Source organism: Oncorhynchus mykiss, chromosome 8 (genome assembly GCF_013265735.2).
Source record: "Oncorhynchus mykiss isolate Arlee chromosome 8, USDA_OmykA_1.1, whole genome shotgun sequence".
Taxonomy (NCBI): Eukaryota; Metazoa; Chordata; class Actinopteri; order Salmoniformes; family Salmonidae; genus Oncorhynchus; species Oncorhynchus mykiss.
Window position 1 is genome coordinate 24,372,583 of NC_048572.1, and position 13,753 is coordinate 24,386,335.

The following is a 13,753-nucleotide window of genomic DNA, read 5'->3' on the forward strand; positions in this document are numbered from 1 at the left end:
ATTCCACGCTTCAAGGATGCTTTGATGACGTGGATTGGGATATGTTCCGCATTGCGTCAAACAACAACATTGACGAATACGCTGATTCGGTGAGCGAGTTCATTAGCAAGTGCATTGGCGATGTCGTACCCACTGCAACTATTAAAACATTCCCCAACCAGGAACTGGATTGTTAGCAGCATTCGCGCGAAACTGAAAGTGCGAACCACTGCTTTTAATCAGGGCAAGGTGACTGGAAACATGACCGAATACAAACAGTGTAGCTATTCCATCCTCAAGCCAATCAAACAAGCCAAGCGTCAGTATAGAGACAAAGTAGAGTTGCAATTCAACGGCTCAGACACAAGAGGTATGTGGCAGGGTCTACAGTCAATCACGGATTACAAAAAGAAAACCAGCCCCATCGTGGACCAGGATGTCTTGCTTCCAGACAGACTAAACAGCTTCTTTGCTCACTTTGAGGACAATACAGTGCCACTGACACGGCCCGCTACCAAAACCTGCGGGCTCTCCTTCACTGCAGCCGGCATGAGTAAAACATTTAAACGTGTTAACCCTCGCAAGGCTGCAGGCCCAGATGGCATCCCCAGCCGCGTTCTCAGAACATGCGCAGACCAGCTGGCTGGTGTGTTTACGGACATATTCAATCAATCTTTATCCAAGTCTGCTGTTCCCACATGCTTCAAGAGGGCCACCATTGTTCCTGTTCCCAAGAAAGATAAGGTAACAGCTAAATGACTACCGCCCCGCAGCACTCACTTCGGTCATCATGAAGTGCTTTGAGAGACTAGTCAAGGACCATACTGGGTACTGGACTTCCTGACGGGCCGCCCCCCAGGTGGTGAGGGTAGGTAACAACATCTCCACCCCGCTGATCCTCAACACTGGGGCCCCACAAGGGTGTGTTCTGAGCCCTCTCCTGTACTCCCTGTTCACCCACGAGTGCGTGGCCAGGCACGCCTCCAACTCAAATCATCAAGTTTGCAGACGACACTACAGTGGTAGGCTTGATTACCAAAAACGACGAGACGGCCTACAGGGAGGAGGTGAGGGCCCTCGGAGTGCGGTGACAGGAAAAACAACCTCTCACTCAACATCAACAAAACAAAGGACCGTAAGGCTCTCCAGAGGGTAGTGAGGTCTGCACAACGCATCACAATGTTGCCCAAAGATATAGTCCAGTACAATAATACATAGCACTATAATAGATAGGTTAGCTGAACGTCACGAAAAACGATGTGCATGCTTCAATGGGGCAGAAGACTGAGTTGTTGTGATTCTGGATGGCCAGATAGCTACCAATAATGACAACAAACATAAGTGACTTGTTTCAGCTAGTTTCATCTTGTTCTTGATACCATGTCTTGTTTTGAGGTGTTTTGACTGATTTCACATCAATGCTAATATGGCTAAGATTCACTAAAGTAGCTAACCAACAACTAACAATGTATAAGAGACAAGTGCTCAGTTGGGCAAATGTATTTGTTTTCAATAAACATTGGAGACAAAATATAGTTTACATGTCAATAATCTATGCCGACCAGTCTGTTTTGCACACATCGGTTTTGTTGCTAAACAACTAGCCCATCTATTAGGTGGATGAGTCATAAGTATGTAATACATAGGCTAGTATGAGCTAACTGAATAACATTTAGACATCTGAATTACATGACAAAAATGCAGCCCATGTGACGGCCCCTGAAACCACATGGTCAGGCTAGAGCTGAGCAAAAACTCATCATGCTGTGGAGTGGGGAAAAAAAGAAGCTAAATCCAAGATAGGTTTAGAGACACACACACACACACACACACACACACACACACAGGAGTAACCTTTGCAAGTCTCACAAATCCCTCTCTCCTCACCTAAAGCTCAATGCTGGCTGAGAAAAACTAAAACACACACCTCCAACGACACTCTGCAAAACATGTAGCTACCTAGTCACTCATTCCGAAACACAAATATCAAGAGGCCCTTTGCCCCACCCCCCCACTCATTATTCAGAAAACACACACACAAAAACAACAGACCACATACATACACTGTAGCCTAAAATGTAAACAACTAGCTCAAGCCAAAAGTAAAGAGAGAAAGTGAGAGAAGAGAAAATAGGAGTAATCCAGTAAGAGATCCACGCACCTGAAGCCCAGCTCAGCTAAGCTCGGCCTAGCGTTGGCCTATATGTGTATGTGTGTGTGACGTAGAGGAGCCCAGCAGTCAGTCAGTCAGAGGAGGAACAAGCAGGTGCCAGGCAGCAGCCTCAAGGAGTGGGCTGAGAGCAAAAGAAGAAGCTGCAGTCCACGGCCAGAGCACTAACTCGTCCAACAGCATGGGTTTTGGGAGAGGCAGAACACCGCCACAAGCTCTCCATTCCACAGGCTGGCTGCTATCTCCATGTCTCCTCTCTTTAACTGAGCTTTCCAGGCCTCGCTCGTTCGCTCACACCAGGGTACTCTAATCACCTCCCTCACAGACAGAACAGCGATGTATGGCAATAAGAGAGAAGGACAGCCCACCACGGAGCGAAAAAGAGGGGGAGGTGGTTATGAACTCAGTCCCCAAGCACTGTGAATGGAGTGAGGGAGACTCTGCGGAAGCGAGAAGACAGTTCACAAGGAGAGACCCCTCGTGGAGGAGCCTTGGGGAGCTTAACCGCGCACGCTTTAGGAACGGACTTATCCCCCATGCTTTACTGCACACAGGACTCCCCCCTCCCACTCACCCTGGCTGAAATGGTTTGCTCCATGAGAAGCTGCTCAGTCACTGTTGCCGAGTCCCTCCTCCCTGAAATATAGGACACAGCAGGAGAATGTATACGGTTTGCCTGAATGCAGTAACACAGGCCTAGCTGGGCCTGTATGTATGACTCAAAGCACCGCTTTATCTACACTCCACTGTATCCTGAATGGCTTGCAAACAAATTGTTTCAAATTACAGCAGTAATCAAAACGGAGGCAGTTGTAGAATTAAGGACCATCCACATACGTTGTGTGAATTTTTTAAGGGACCTCAAAATGTGGGTCAGCACTGTAAGACAGAAACACAAATCATGTCACTTTAAAAATAACATCAGTAAACACACAGAATTTCAACAATTCTGTGTATGCTTCATGCCTCATTTGGCCACGTCTCCATAGAAAGACCCACTTCCCCCGGGGTGTCACGTTACCAACCTGATCCTCCTCATCGTCGCTAGAGCTGCACCCCGGTCTCTTGCGTTTGTTTCTGTCTGAAAGGCCGGATTGGGCCAGAGCCCTTCACCACCCAACAGACCCCCAGGTCTCATGTCTCCCTCTAACAGGCCCTCATTCTTCAGCTAGTCCCCCTCATTAATCAGCCTGCTTGGCTGTCACACACACAGTACCTGCTCACACTCACAGACCTGCCCTTCTTCAGACCCCACTCTGAGACATCCTAGTTCCTGATTTAAAATTAGGAGAAGTCAATTCTCCACACCACTAATATTCTCACCCGCTCTCTCTCTCGCTCTCATACTTAAATAATTACTCAATGCCTGGCGTACCGCAATCTCCTACTTAATGCAAGCATATGTTATTTTCCAAATCACGTAAACGTTTATCTGATGATTTATGCATACATTGGATGGTAACCTCATAGATCGTGTCTCCGCTTATAAATGTCTAGGCATCTGGATAGATGATAGGCTTTCCCTCAAAAAGCATGTTGATGAGTTACTTAAGAAATAAAAATGTGCTTTATTTATAGGAATCGGTCATCCCTTTCATTAAATAGCAGAAAACAAATAATTCAGTCGACATTCATTCCGGACGTAGACTATGGCAATATCGTCTATAAGAATGCAGCTGCCACTGGAGCAGTTTATCATACTGCATTACACTTTATCACAGGCGATAGTTTCAGCACACATCACTGCATCGGGAAGTAGGCTGATCCTCTTGGAAGTATCGTAGATCTATGCATTGCACGTTTTTTTGTTTATAGAGTCCTTTGCATAAACTACCACCGTACTTCTCTGTTAACCTACAGAAATACAAGATATCAGACACCGTCTCAGGCTAACTCTGGAGGTCCCTTTGATCTCAACAGAGTTAGGTAAATCTGCCTTTAGCTATTTTGCACCTTGCTTGTGGGACGGTCTACAGAGTTGGCTGAAATTGGAGAAACTGGTGCCTCGGAGGCAGTTCAGCTGTGTGAGCACCTTTTTAAGGAAGAATGATTCTTATAATTCTATGTTTAAAAAAAATAAATAAAAAAAATATTGTTTGTTTTTTGCTTGCTTATACATTTTGTAGGCTGTGTCATTACTTTTTTTTTTTTTTTTTTTAAATAACTTTCCCCAGGTTGTTGTTGTAAATGGGAATTCATTCTCAGCCAACTCACTTGGTAAAATAAGGAATACAAATAATAATGAGTCATGGATATAGTGCCATGTTGCTCTGTGTAGCAACACGTACGCGTGTGTATGAACGTAGCAGTGGATCGTAAAGCATTCCCTGCGGGCTACAGCTAGGTGAGGTGTCAGACAGGTGACAGCTAGGCCTATGTGATGGCCCCTACCTGCAAGACAGGCCTAGCACCTGAGGCGGGGATGGAGACAGCCCGGGGGACAGGGAGTCAAGACTGGCCCCCTACCCTCCGTGCCCCTCAAAGTATTGCTCCCCCCCGTTTACACCCCGATTTAGGATGTTTACCCAGAGGAGGAAATGGCCAGGTGAAGTCAGAGCTCCTCAATACTGCTACAGTACAGCAGTAGTCCTCTCCTCATGCTCCTAGGGGCCAGGCCCAGCCTAGCATAGGATACTTCAGCAGCCTGCCTGCCAGAATGTCTAGGGGACACAGCCAGTTATGGCTACAGTTCTGGTTGGCTGAAGCTTATGGCCGGGGATGATGCAACACATTATGCTTGGCTAAAGCTTATGGATAATGGCACTGATAATGACTATGGGAACTGTTGTTGCTGTGGCGTGGGCATGGGTTTGGGCTAAGGCAATGGTCATGGCATGAATGGACACTTATGGCACCACTTAAAACTGCCATTTTGGCTTTACATACACTTTAGGCAACAGTTATGACCATTGTTATGGCAACAGCTAGTATGGCTAAAATATGGTAGAGCTCTGACTGTGCCAGGTTGAGGAAAGGAATAGGGTGCGGCTATTTCTAAACTTTGACAGCCCTGGTCTAAAGGTATGGCTTTTTACATCACAGGATCCCTGCAGTACAGAACAAGTACATCAGTGGCACATATCCTGCATCTACACCCACACTCACTCTGCATGATAACAAGCCAGGTATACAAGCAGCATTGCTCAGTCCCACTGACTCCCAATACTGGAATTCAGGCTTAGCTTAATGATGAGACTGAGGAGCAGATAAGAAAGTAGCTCATCAATACAACGCTCAGATCCTTGTCAGACACCTGGTGAGCTGTGAGTGTGACCCGCCTAGGTGATTAGAGTAGATCATTCTGCTGTGTTGTGAGACTCAGAGCAGTTTTGGACTTCACGCACACAGAGCAGAGCAGCAGGACGGGGGTGAGAAGTCACAGGCCCGAGATGCAAATGGTGGCAGTGTGTAAGTGTGTTTGTGTATGTGCACCACGTTGTGTTTGTGTGTGTGTGCGACATCTCACACTTTCATTAGTGCTATAGCCCTCAGAGAAAACACCAATCATTTGGGCTGAACTAATTGGCTCTCTTAAAATTAGATTGAAGACCCATTAAACGCAGAAAGAGACAGACCCATCTTATGGTGAGGTAGTGAAGACACGCTGGCCGTTAATTCAGCCACTTTTCTAAGCAACCCATCCACCCTGCAACGTCTTGAAAGAAAATGGTATTGATTCATTGAGTCATCTTAAAATGGGAATGGCTAATCATATAGCCATGAATAGCCATGAGTATGTAGATAGTACTCTTCAGTTCAGGGATGGGCAACTTTAATGGGGGGTGGGGGCCACAAAAGATATGAACACATCATGAGGGGCCTCAGTGGCACGTGTGTCAGAGCCAGCCCTAGCCTTTTGGGGAACCTAAGTGAAAATGTTTTGCACCTTGGGTATTATGCTATTTTAACCCTCAACAGTAGCCTAAGTTGGGACCCTGACTCATTTGAAGTCATCAGAGGAAGGGAAGTCTTTCTCTTAACCTATAATAAATCCAATGACATGGTGACATTATGGTGTTCATTTCATGTTGAATTCACATTAGTTGACAACTCAACCAAATGTAAAACCAAACTGGACATTGAACGGACATGTGTGCCCAGTGGGTTACTTCATGATGAACCAGTTTTCTAACAGGACTGTGTTTGCTATACAAAAAGTGGATCTTCAAAATTTACGGTATAAAGGAAACCCAAAGAAATAACAAGACCGCACTTATGTTACATAATCACTGTTAATGTAAGTGTCTTATGATGAAACTTGACTTGGTGTTATTCTAAAGGAAAAATACTAAACCTTTGCCAAAGGAAATATACAATATCATGAAATCAATTGAAATGTACATTTGTACAAATGATTCAGTCATGCAACGACATACTGTAAATGATTCAGTCATGCAACGACATACTGTAAATGATTCAGTCGATTTCATTGCGTAGTGCAATACAGTAGATAAGAGCAGGCTGGGTCAGATTTCACGTTCCCATGGCAACAACTGAGGAGCTGTTAACTACCGAAACACAGCTAATCTTTAAGCACAGACAGGTGAGGGGGAGAGAGAGGGGGGGGGGGGGGGGGGGGGGGGTAAGTCAGTGTGGTTTTTTTTTTTATACCAGTTTTGATGAATCTTCTGTTGAGAATGAACTATGCAGTTCAAACTCCATGTATAATCCCTTTCGGGAGGAATCGGTGCCTCAGTCTAGGGCATTTCAGACAGCTGTTAGGGCACCTTTTTACTGAAGAATGGGTCTTTTTTTTATGATTGTGTTTTGCTTTTAATGTATTGTTGTGTATAATAAATGTATATTTGAATGTGCATATGAATGTGTAGTTTAATGTGTTTATTGTATTTTGATGTTTATTGTGGCGCTATACAGGGCTCATCTGGAAGAGAGACCTTGGTCTCAGCATTGACTCCCTGTCAAAAAGGTTCAATAAAAATAAATAAAAGAAGCAGTATTCTCCAAACGGAAACAAATGTCACAATGCTGGTTTGGTTTCCCAGTGCCAGAGTATGTTATGGAGCATATGACTCCTATCAGTATATCATGGGTTGGTGATGCCTTGCTACAGTAAATGTGATTACATGTGGCAGGCAGCAGCATATAGATAGATATATGCTGCAGAGACCTAGCAGTGTTGTGCAAGGACAACAACCCCTCCCTCAACGTGGGCAAGACAAAGGAGCTTATCGTGGACTACAGGAAATGGAGGACCGCACATGCCCCCATTCACATCGACTGGGGCTGTAGTTCAGCGGGTCGAGAGCTTCAAGTTCCTCGGTGTCCACATCGCTAGGGACCTATCATGGTCCAAACACACCAACACAGTCGGGAAGAGGGCAAGACAACGCATCTTCCCCCTCAGGAGGCTGAAAACATTTGTCATTGGCATTTAGATCCTCAAAGTTCTACAGCTGCACCATTGAGAGCATCTTGACTGGCTGCATCACCGCTTGGTATGGCAACTGCTCAGCATCCAGCCGCAAGGTGCTACAGAGGGTAGTGCGTAGGGCCCAGTTAGGGCTGTGGCAGTCATGACATTTTGTCAGCCGGTTATTGTCATGCTAAAGACTGCCGGTCTCACAGTAATTGACCGTTAATTAACATAAATTCGTTTAGCATCTCCAGGCCTCCACACATACAAGCCACTGATGTGAACCTTTGGAACATCTACATTTAAAAATGGCTAATAAATAATTTAATATACACCATCACAATAAACCCATTATTTTAGGCAGGTCTAAAGAATCATTATGTAATGAAGAAAAAGTATTTCAGGAGAACAGTATGAGTTGGCCTACTGTAGACCGATGTTATCTGGCTATGCTCCCTGCTATATAGGCTCTAGACTTGTTAATTTAGCTGACAAGATATGCTTATAAGTACAGTGTCATTATTTTATATGATTTTACAGTAAGAAAAATATCATTGAACTTACCTGAATGAATTAGAAAGGATATCTTTCCCATTACAGAACGAGTGCACATATGAAGTGGCTATGTTGAGCGTAAAAGTGATCATTTGAAACAGGTCCAATATGCTAGATTTAGAGTTATTTGGCAACTTTAGTTGTGAATGATACAAACCTTAGAATGTCTGAGAAATCAAAACATATATGGGCTGTATGGTGTGACAATAGGCTACTGATGATTCCTTGTCTCAGGCTGCACAGCTGTTCTCTCATCAAGTGATTATTCTCAATTGAATCTCGTCTTTACTAATATGTAAACATTTGTTTAGATTTAGAATGGCCCATTATCAAATGGGCAGGAACAGGGGAAGGAGAAAAAAACACATGTCATCTGTATGCACTCGGATAGCGAACACACACTTTCGGTTTTATACTGGAACATGTGCTTGATATGAGCAGCTGAGCACTTACTCCACTCCACACATCAACCACTGTATGAGGAGCATGCTCTCGCTCCCTGACAGGTGATATTACGCCCAAACTCTGTATGTCATTGGCCCTCCAACCTTGTTCCTGCAGCTACCCAGTGCTAAATTTAGAAAAACAAGTGAAATCCGTTGGGGAACATTGATAGTAACATGTTTTCATAACCAAAACATGTTTCACTAAACGGTTAACAGCCCATCTGTGTGATCGTTAAAGGACTGAAGGAGAGAGAGGAGATGGAAACGCATGGTGGTGAGATATTCCATATAGCTAATGTGTCAGCAAATTAATTATGAAAATATTTTTTTTAATCCCTATTCAAAATCAAATACAAATTCACTAATTGTAGGCTATCAATAAACCAACAGCATCGCCTAGGGGCTATACATTCTCTCCCAGATTCATGGATATATATTTTGGAGTGTCGCATAAGGTAACCAAGTCCATTATGCATAATACAGTCCACACTCAAAGACGATTACTCTAGCTTGTTTAATTTTGGAGTATAGGCTAAGACCAATTATGTACCAAAGACATCTTAAATTAGTTTTAGTTTGATGTTTTTCTGCCAAGCGTAATATGCGGCAGGCTATGTATTGTATAATGGCACAATCACAATTTTAATTCAGGGTTGTTTTTCTGGGCTTGGGCTCATAAGCCTATGCATAAACTCAAATATGTGTATGGGTGCTTTGAAACCACAACAACCATGCTTTACACTGTTTCAACCTGTTGCTGAACTTCTTTCTTCAAATTGATCAGTCACAGTGAGGTGAGTTTTAAAAGCGTGATTTACGATTGCATTTGCATTGCTGTCAGGGTGGTTGAGGGACAATAGATGAGCCCTGAGTAGCAGGCCATTAGGACCTGATGGGGGGGACAATAAAGCCCTGAGTACCAGGCCATTAGGAACTGATAGAGGGACAATAGAACCCTGAGTACCAGGCCATTAGGACCTGTTGGACAATAAAGCCCTGAGTACCAGGCCATTAGGACCTGATGAAGGAACAATAGAGCCCTGAGACAATAGAGCCCTGAATACCAGGCCATTAGGATCTAATGGTCATTAGCAAGTTGGCTACTACCAACGCATGTCCAGAGTGCATAAGAAATTACCGTGACTCAACAGTCACATGGAAATTTACATGACTCATGACTGCCAATGTGGCAGTAATACGGTCACCGCAACAGCCCTAGGTGCATCACTGGGGTCAACCTCCCTGCCTTCCAGAACCTCTATACCAGGTGGTGTCAGAGGAAGGACCTAAGAATTGTCAAAGACTCCAGCCACCCAAGTCATAGACTGTTCTCTCTGCTACCGCACAGCAAACGGTACCGGAGTGCTAAGTCTGGGACCAAAAAGCTCCTGAACAGCTTCCAAGCCATAAGACTGCTAAATAGTTCACCAAATAGCTACCGGAACTATCTGCATTGACCCTTTTATCACAAACTTTTTTTGACTATGCACACAAACTGGATTCTACCCACACATATTGACACTCCAACACACACACACGCTGCTGCTACTGTCTATTATCTATCCTGTTGCCTAGTCACTTTACCCATACCTATATGTACATATCTACCTCAATTTACTCGTACCCCTGCACCTGGTACCTCGTGTATATATCCAAGCTATCATTGCTCATTGTGTATTTATTCCTTGTGTTTATACACTGAACAATAACATGAAACGCATCATGCAACAGTTCATATAAGGAAATCAGTCCATTGAAATAAATTCATTATGGATTTAACATGACTGGGAATACAGATATTCATCTGTTTGGTCACATAACTTATTCAAAGGGTAGGGGTGTGGATCAGAAAACCAGCCAGTATCTGGTGTGACCATCTGCCTCATGCAGCGTGACATCTCCATCGCAAAGAGTTGATCAGCCTGTGGAATGTTGTCCCACTCCTCTTCAATGGCTGTGAGAAGCTGCTGGATATCGCAGGGAACTGGAACACACTGTTGTACATGTCAATCCAGAGCATCCCAAACAAGCTCAATGGGTGACATGTCTGGTGAGTATGCAGGCCATGGAAGAACTAGGAACATTTTCAGCATCCAGGAATTGTGTACAGATCCTTGCGACATGGGGCAGTGCATTATAGAGGTCGACCGATTAATTGGTATGTACGATTAATTAGGGCCGATTTCAAGTTTTCATAACAATTGGTAATCGGCATTTTTGGATGCCGATTACGGCCAATTATATTGCACTCCACAAAGAGACTGCGTGGCAAGCTGATCACCTGTTATGGGAGTGCAGCAAGGAGCCAAGGTAAGTTGCTAGCTAGCATTAAACTTATCTTATAAAAAACAATCAATCTTAACATAATCACAAGTTAACTACACATGGTTGACGATATTACTAGTTTATCTAGCTTGTCCTGCAATGCAAATAATCAATGTGGTGCCTGTTAATTTATCATCGAATCACAGCCAACTTCACCAAACGGGTGATGATTTAACAAGCACATTCGTGAAAAAAGCACTGTCTTAAAATAATTACACAAGTCAAATTTTTTAAAACCTGCATATTTAGTTTAAAAAAAAAATCATGTTAGCAGGCAATATTAACTAGGGAAATTGTGTCACTTCTCTTGCGTTCTGTGCAAGCAGTCTATATGGGTATATGCAGCAGTTTGGGCCGCCTGGCTCGTTGCGAACTGTGTGAAGACCATTTCTTCCTAACAAAGACCGTAATAAATTTGCCAGAATTTTACATAACTATGTCATAACGTTGAAGGTTGTGCAATGTAACAGGAGTATTTAGACTTATGGATGCCACCCGCTAGATAAAATAAATAAAATACGGTTTCGTATTTCATTGAAAGAATAAACTTTTTGTTTTCGAGATAATAGTTTCCGGATTTGACCATATTTAAAAAGGCTCGTATTTCTGCGTGTTATTATATTATAATTAAGCCTATGATTTGATAGAGCAGTCTGACAGAACGGTGGAAGGCAGCAGCAGACTCGTAAGCATTCATTCAAACAACACGTTCCTGTGTTTGCCAGCAGCTCTTCGCAAAGCTTGAAGCACAGCACTGTTTATGACTTCAAGCCTATCAACTCCCGAGATTAGGCTGGCAATACTAAAGTGCCTATAAGACCATCCAATAGTCAAATGTATATGAAATACAAATGGTATAGAGAGAAATAGTCCTATAGTTCCTATAATAACAACAACCTAAAACGTCTTCACTGGGAATATTGATGACTCATGTTAAAAGGAACCACCAGCTTTCATGTTCTGAGCAAGGAACTTAAACGTTAGCTTTTTTACATGGCACATATTGCACTTTTACTTTCTTCTCCAACACTGTTTTTGCATTATTTAAACCAAATTGAACATGTTTCATTATTTATTTGAGATAAAATATTTTTATTTATGTATTATATTACATTAAAATAAAATTGTTAATTCAGTATTGTTGTAATTGCCATTATTACAAATAAATAAATAAAATATCGTCTTTTTTGGTCCTCCAATAATCAGTATCGACGTTGAAAAATCATAAAAATCGGTCGACCTCTAGTGCATTATCATGCCGAAACATGACGTGATGGCGGTGGATGAATGGCACGACAATGGGCCTCAGGATCTCATCACGGTATCTCTGTGCATTCAAATTGCCATCGATAAAATGTAATTGTGTTCGTTGTAGGTACCTTATGCCTGCCCATACCATAACCCCACCACCACCATGGGGCACTCTGTTCATAAAGGTGCAAACGATCCCGCAGCTGAAGAAGCCAGATGTGGAGGTCCTGGGCTGCCGTGGTTACACATGGTCTGCGGTTGTGAGGCCGGTTGGATGCACTGACAAATTCTCTAAAACCACATTGGAGGCAGCTTATGGTAGAGAAATTAGAATTCAATTGTCTAGCAACAGCTCGTGGACATTCCTGCAGTCAGCATGCCAACTGCACGTTCCCTCAAAACTTGAGACATCTGTGGCATTGGGCTGTGTGACAACTGCACATTTTAGAGTGGCCTTTTATTGTCCCCATCACAAGGTGCATCTGTGTAAAGAGGATGCTGTTCAATCAGCTTTTTGATATGCCACACCTGTCAGGTGGATGGATTATTTTGGCAAAGGAGAAAAGCTCACTAACAGGGATGCATACAAATTTGTGCCCAACATTTTTGAGAAATAAGCTTTTTAAGGAACAATTCTGGGATCTTTTATTTCAGCTCATGAAACATGGGACCAACACTTTACATGTTGCAGTTGTATTATTGTTCAGTATATTTTTTCTATTATTATTACTGTTTTTAATGTATTCTGCATTGTTGGGAAGGGCCTTAAGTAAGCATTGCACTGTTAGCCTACACCTATTCTTTATGCAGCATGTGACAATTAAAATGTTATTGATCGATTGATTTGACCGGTCTGTGTCCCCCTCACTGATCTGATAGGACTGTCCACCAAGGTGTAAACAATATAATAGTGAGTACGTCAGTGTAAAGTCACGTTTCTGCCATATTATTCTATCAACTTTCTGATGATCAGTGACAGAAAAAACAGATCATAGCGATGGCACTGTAGGGGGGAAGAGTTTGAAGAGGAGGGGGTAGATGAATAAAGTAATTGAGCAATCAATCCAATTTCCTTCTTATATATTTACGAATGAACCTGGCCTATATGGCCCTTTTCTTCACGCATGGATGTGCGCGCCTTTTGGATGCAGAAAGCAGGAAGTTACCAATCGTCAGTGAGCACCACGAAGAAACATTCATAGGTTGTTGTAACCGGAGCCATATATTTGAGTCGTCATACAATACACTTGAAATGTTGTTTTAAACAGTCGCTAAGATTATTTTGGTCGTGATCTTTGCAAAATACCTATTTTGGATGCAGCAGTCGTTAGCTAGAATTCTAACGATCATTGACATAGGCTAATAGCAAAGCTAGTCAAAGAGCCATTTTACTGGTTGAAGTCTTTAAAACATATATATATATATAATACAGTTGATTTGTGATGACAAACATACTAAGCAGGACATTCATATGAGCATTAAAATCCAATTACAATCCAAAAGTAGTGTGAAATGCACTCATTAGCAACCTGTAAATGGAGGCATTTTTTTTGAGAACTCCCGTGTCCAGCAACCAAATTGTGCGCATCGCAAGTTAAGGGGACAGGCAAGGAACCCCACCTATGAAGCAAGAAACATAGACAGCAACCAGGG

The 13,753-nt window shown here is 43.0% G+C and overlaps 1 protein-coding gene across 9 annotated transcripts in view; it reads right to left on the bottom strand.

The window, feature by feature from the left end:
• The window catches only part of ncoa1 (nuclear receptor coactivator 1), a 99,996-nt gene that overhangs the window by 74,641 nt on the left and 11,602 nt on the right, over positions 1 to 13,753 (bottom strand). The window contains exon 1 of one of the 9 annotated variants that reach the window (XM_021612062.2): positions 2,141 to 2,481. The exons of the other annotated variants lie outside the window; for them this stretch is intronic. The gene's annotated coding sequence lies outside the window, so the exon portion shown is untranslated. Of the gene's footprint in view, positions 1 to 2,140; positions 2,482 to 13,753 lie in introns of those variants that run through there. 9 annotated transcript variants of the gene reach the window in all.